A 6891-nucleotide genomic window follows, 5' to 3' on the forward strand; every position below is an offset into this window, starting at 1 on the left:
ACACAACCAGCTGACCAATTGCATCACAGATAACTCTCTTCTGCTTCCCTAACATAAAGCCTGCCGCCCCCCCCCCAATAAATCCTGGCTATGCCCATGGGCAGGATGTACAGCGAGTGCAATGAACCCTGCTTCCTCTCTCTCCCACTGAGGCAGCCTGGTGGAATGGCTGCTTCCCAGGTGATAATTGGGGGGAGAGGAGGCCTGAAGAAGCTGGCCTGTCGCAGCAGAGCAGATGGAGTGAGCCCTTGTTCTTCTCATTTTCATAAGAACATGTAGAATATTCAGAGTCAGACCACTGGTTCATCCCGTTCAGTGTCTACACTACTGGCAGCAACTCACCAGAGTTTCAGGCAGGAATCTTTATGCTATCTGGAGATGACAAGCATTGAACCTGGGATGTTGCACATGCAAAGCAGATTGGAATTGAGCTACAGCCCTTTCTTGTATTTCACATGGCTAACAGCCAGGAGACCTCTTCATCTTGCAGAAGCTCTGAACCCCATTATTACCTTACCTCGATGCTTAAGCAGATCTGTGGAGCAATGCAACCACATCCACTTTTCTTGCTTCTCCTTGCACACCCACAAACACTTTCCATTGTGTCAGAGCTCCTTAATTTATTTACCTTGACTGCACAAACCTGAATTTGTGGTATGCAGTTGAATGCCTCCCACAAAGCAGCTGCAGTCTGGAGGTAACCTTTATCTTCATGCTAGGGAAAAAAGTAAACATTGCAGATGAAGCTTTTGCTCACGTAAAGATCAAGAGATGGGGAAGGCTATTCAATTTCTTTTTTTTATAAATATTTATTTAAAAAATTTGTAAAATAAATACATAGATAATAAACAACATTGCTTATATCATAACAAAATTTCATAACTTGTTTAGACTTCCTCACGTCTCCTGCTCCCACTTACATTGTTGAAAAGTTTTTTCAAGCAAATTATCATCTTGTTTACAATCTTATATCCACTCATTTAAGTATAGTCTAACGATTCTCCAAAAGGTTTGTATTTTCCTTGATCTCACTTATCATCAAATTCCAATCTAATTTAGTGGTGGCCAATTATTTATGATCAAGCATCCTTCTTAACATTCAACCAAATTACAATATTTTTGTAAATAAATCTTAAATTTCTTCCAATCTTCTTCAATCCTTTCTTCTCCCAGGTCTCAGATTCTGCCAGTCATCTCCGCCAGTTGCATATAGTCTATCAGCTGCATCTGCCACTCTTCCAGTGTGGGTAGATCTTGAGTTTTCCAATTCTTGGCAATGAGTATCCTTGCTGCCGTTGTTGCATACATAAAGAATGTTCGGTCCTTCTTTAACACCTTCTGGCTGACAATACCCAGGAGGAAGGCCTCTGGTTTCTTAGTGAAGGTATACTTAAATACCTTTTTCAACTCGTTATATATCATTTCCCAGAAGGCCTTCACTTTAGGGCAAGTCCACCAGAGGTGAAAGAATGTTCCTTCATTTTCTTTACATTTCCAACATTTATTATCAGACACATGGTATATTTTGGCAAGTTTAACTGGGGTCATGTACCATCTATATATCATTTTCATTACATTTTCCTTCAGAGCATTACATGCAGTGAAGTTCAGCCCAGTGGTCCACAACCTCTCCCAATCCTCAAACATAATGTTATGCCCAATATCCTGTGCCCATTTTATCATGGCCGATTTAACCATTTCGTCTTGTGTGTTCCATTTCAACAGCAAGTTATACATTCTTGAAAGTACCTTAGTTTTAGGTTCTAACAGTTCTGTTTCCAACTTCGATTTCTCCACCTGGAACCCTAGCTTTTTGTCATTTTTGAAGACTTCTTTAATCTGAGGGTAATGTAACCAGTCTCGCACTTTATCCTTCATTTTCTCCAAACTCTGCAATTTCCAATTGTCTCCATCTTTTTCTAGTATTTCCCAATACTTTGGCCATTTGGCCTCCATATTGGGTCTTTTTCGGGCCTTAGCCTCCAGAGGCGAGAGCCACCTTGGAGTTTTATTTTCCAATAAGTCTCTGTATTTTGTCCAGACATTGAATACTGCTTTCCTGACAATATGGTTCTTAAAGGCCTTGTTGATCTTTACTTTGTCATACCATAAGTATGCATGCCAACCAAAAGCGTTGTTAAAACCTTCCAAATCCAATACGTCAGTGTCTTCGAGAAGTAGCCAGTCTTTTAGCCAACAGAAAGCTGCGGCCTCGTAGTACAACTTTAGGTCTGGCAGGGCAAAGCCCCCTCTTTCTTTCGCATCAGTTAATATCTTAAACTTAATTCTGGGCTTTTTGCCCTGCCAGACGAATTTAGAGATGTCTCTCTGCCACTTCCGGAAACACTCCGTCTTGTCCACAATTTTTGGCCACAATCTTTGGCAATACATTCATCTTAATAGCAGCAATTCGGCCTAACAAAGAAAGCTTCAATTTTGTCCAACTGTCCAAGTCTCTCTTAATTTCAGACCAACATTTTTCATAGTTATCCTTAAATAGACTCAGATTTTTTGCTGTTATATTTACCCCTAGGTACTTTACTTTTTTAACCACAGTTAGTTCTGTTTCTCTCTGAAACCGTTCTGACTCTGTATCTGTCAAGTTTTTCCCCAACACCTTAGTTTTCTGTTTATTTAGTTTAAATCCCGCCACCCGACCAAAGTCTTGAATCAGTTGTAATACTCTTTTTGTACTAGATTCTGGCTCCTGCAAAGTCAAAACTAGGTCATCTGCAAAAGCTTTAAGTTTATATTGTTTCGCTCCAACCTGAATCCCTTGCACCAACCGGTCCCCTCTAATCCTATTCAAGAGCACCTCCAGAACCGAGATAAATAACAGAGGGGAAATCGGGCAGCCTTGTCGTGTACCTTTTTCAATTTTAAACTCTTCTGTAACCACATTGTTAACTATCAGTTTTGCCTTCTGTTCTGAATATATTGCATCAATCCCATTCTCAAAACCCCGTCCCACTCCCATTTCTTTTAAATTTCCCTTCATAAATTTCCAAGAGATATTATCAAAGGCCTTCTCCGCATCTATAAAAATTAACACTGCTTTTGTATTTATGTTTGTTTGCAAAAGTTCCAAAATGTCAATGATGTTCCTTGTGTTAGCAAACATATGTCTACCTGGGAGAAAGCCTGCCTGGTCTTTATGAATTACTTCATTTAAAACTCTTTTAAGTCTGCTTGCCAAAATATCTGCAAATATTTTGTAATCCACATTTAAAAGGGAGATGGGACGATAGTTCTTGAGTTGTGTCTTCTCAATTTCCGATTTTGGTATCAATGTGATGAAAGCTTCCTTCCACGATTCCAGCGGGAAGGCTATTCAATTTCTACATCCGAGGCAGCGGCTGCACACAGAATCAGGTCCAGTGAAAGAAAACATGCTCATAGTTCAGAAATCTCATCTGTCCAAAGGTTTCATAGGGCTTAAAAGACTGTTGTGTGACTTAGAAATATCTACTTATGTAAACATTTGGGATAGACAGTAACCTTTACCCTAGCTCCAAAAAGCTAGCAGAGTATGCCCAGTGCCAGGATACACCCATCATGCACCAGAATCCATTTAATCTCCCATCTCTCTACAGATATTAAAAATTACTTAGGTTAGGTATGAAGATGGTATTATCTCCAGTTTCGGCTGCCATGTGTCATGGGTGCTACTGCACTAACTAGGGCAGGAGTGGCAGTGGATCATCTCCGACCAAGGAACTCTTGTTCATTGCCCAGCTCTGGAAGGCACTCATACAGCAGTGAGATGTGGAGCTGTGTATGATGAATCTTTCCATCTTTGTGCGTATAAAAGTCTCACCGCTGTGGTCATGTGTTGAAATAACGTTCCATAGTCCTTTTCTAATTGTATATCCATTCTTCTTAGCAGGAAAAGTTCCGGTTTCAGTTGAATGTTAACTTTTAAAATCTTCTGTATCAATGTATGTATTTGCATCCAATATTTCTTAGGGTGTTGTTTTTTTTTACAATTCCACCAGGCATGATAAAATGTCCCTTCATATTCTTCCCACAAATAACTGCAACACCTTTGCACATTCTAAGTAAATTCACCAGAGTTAGAAAGCGTCAATACATCTATCTATCTATCTATCTCTATCTCTATCTCTATCTATGTCTATATCTATATCATCTATCTCTATCTCTATCTCTATCATCTCTATCTCTATCATCTCTATATCTATATCATCTATATACCATAGCACAATGTAAATCTTAGCCCTTTCATCCAACTTTGATCTCTCTGCTAGTTGTGAATGAGATAACCACTGGAATCTATAACCTTCCATTGTTAACCATTCCCTTGTTTTAATTTTACAGTCTTATTGACTCCACTCTAATAGCTCTTGATAAGTCAACCCCAAGGGTCAGCAAACCTTTTCAGCAGGGGGCTGGTCCACTGTCCCTCAGACCTTATGGGGGGCCAGACTATATTTTTTTTGGGGGGGGGAATAAGAACTGATTCCTGTGCCCCACAAATAACCTAGAGATGAATTTTTAATAAAAGCACAAATTCTACTCTTGTAAAAACATGCTGATTCCTGGACCATCTGCTGGCCGGATTTAGAATGTGATTGGGCCGGATCCGGCCCCTGGGGCTTAGTTTGCCTACCCATGGTCAACCCTTTCCCTATTGCCTCTTTTCAATATCGGCTCTGGATCCATTCCCTTCCGGCTTCCGCTCTGGTCATGGGACCGAGACAGCTCTGGTCGCCCTAACAGATGATCTCCGCAGGCAGCTGGATCAAGGTGGGTCAGGGCTGCTGATTCTATTAGAGCTGTCGGCAGCCTTTGACATGTTCGATCACAAACTCCTGGACCACTGCCTCGCTGACATGGGGATCCAGGGCACAGTCCTTCAATGGCTGCGCTCGTTTCTCTCTAGTCGGGGACAGAGGGTGGCACATGGGGGGGGGACCTGTAGTCGAGCCAGTCCTTGCTGTGTGGAGTACCGCAGGGTGCAATACTCTTCCCAATGCTTTTCAACATCTTTATGTGCCCCCTTGCCCAGCTTGTCCGGAGTTTTGCTTTGGGCTGTCATCAGTATGCTGATGACACCCAACTCTATCTGTTGATGGATGGCTGTGCTGGTCCCGGGGGGAAGGTTACCATTGGCGTAGTCAAAGTCCGGTCCTGGGTCAATAGCCTGGAAACAGTTCCGAAGGAGCGGGGCGAGGTCCGAAGCAGGAAGCCGGGCGGGGACAGGAACACTGGAGGAACAGGACTGGATGCTGGCCGAAACAGCTCTTCATCGACGTTGCTCCTGCAACCTGGGACCGGGCTGACTGGCCTTTATCTTCTCTGAGGCCAGGGGCGGTCCCGGCCCCCAGGAGACCCGCCTCTCCTGGCCTTAAGGCGAGCACTCCTCCTGGGAGAAACCAGTTCCCTTCGCCTCTCTGCCCTGAGCCTCTGCAGTTCAGGAGAGGCTGAAGGGTTACTGGGCCCAGGGGGAGACTCACCTGCAGGCACTGAGTCCTCAACCACCTCTGGAGCCAGAGTGGAATCACCTGGTGCTTGCTCCTGAGGATCTGGCACAGGTGCAGGCGCTTCAGAATCAAGGCCCTGCCCCAGTTCAGCCGGCCCTGGAGGCAGGGTCTCCTGTGCAGGCTGGGATTCCTCTGGTTCAGCCTCTGATTCGGAATCCCAGGCCATCACAATGGCTGTCCTGACACACTGACCGGATTTTTGGAAGCTGTGGCTGGATGGTTACGTGGGAGCCGGTTGAAGTTAAATCCTTTGAAGACAGAGGTCCTTTGGCTGGGTTGGGATGATATGGGGTTGGGGGGCAACTCCCATCTCTTGCGGGGGTGCAATTAGTGCCAGCACCATCCATTAAGAGTTTGGGTGTAATCTTTGACACCTCCCTTTCCATGGAGGTGCAGATTGCAGCTATAATAAAGGCGGTATTTTTTCATCTCCGCCAAGCTAAGCAGTTGGCTCCTTACCTCTCTTGCCCTGACCTAGCCACTGTGATCCACGTGACGGTCACCTCCAGACTTGATTATTGTAACTCGCTCTACGTGGGGCTGCCCTTGAGACTGACCCAGAAACTCCAGCGGGTGCAGAATGCTGTGGCAAGACTCCTTACGGGGTCCTTGCCATGGGATCACATTCACCTGGAGCTATACCAGCTGCACTGGCTCCCGGTGGAGTACAGGATCAGGTTTAAGATGCTGGTTTTAACCTTTAAAGCCCTATACGGCCTAGGACCCTTGCACCTATGGGACTGCCTCTCCTGGTATGTCCCACAGAGGACTTTGTGGTCTTCATACAAAAACATCTTGGCGGTCCCAGGCCACAGGGAGGTTAGGCTGGCCTCAACCAGAGCCAGGGCTTTTTTGGCTGTGGCCCCGATCTGGAGGAACGCTTTGTCACAAGAGACTAGGGCCCTGTGGGACTTGATAACTTTCCACAGAGCCCGGCTTTGGCTGGGGAGGGCGGGATATATAAAAAAAATATGTATTTATTTATTTACTTACTTACTTACTTACTACTACTACTACTACTACTACTACTATATAAGAAGCTTATTGTGGTGAAATCCATGAAGGTGTCTTTGTACATAACCTAGGTTCATATCTATTCCAGATTCTTAATACGGCACATTTAATGAAGTGATTTTTGAGATCCACATTAAGTTTATCATACCACAAATACCCATGCCAGTCAAACGTTAAATCATGTCCTCCCAGTTCCAAGTGTGTTTTATTTATCCAATCCTTTATCCACACTAAGCAACAAGTGGCAAAGCACAAATTCAAGCCAGGTATGCCTAATCCTCCCCTTTCCTTTGCATCTTGCAATACAGTCCCACCTTGGTTGACCAACGCTTTGGGACTCAAATGTTTTGGCTCCCGAACTTCCTGCAGCCAATCG

This window comes from Podarcis gaigeae (genome assembly GCF_964106915.1).
Source record: "Podarcis gaigeae genome assembly, chromosome: 9".
Classification (NCBI taxonomy): Eukaryota; Metazoa; Chordata; class Lepidosauria; order Squamata; family Lacertidae; genus Podarcis; species Podarcis gaigeae.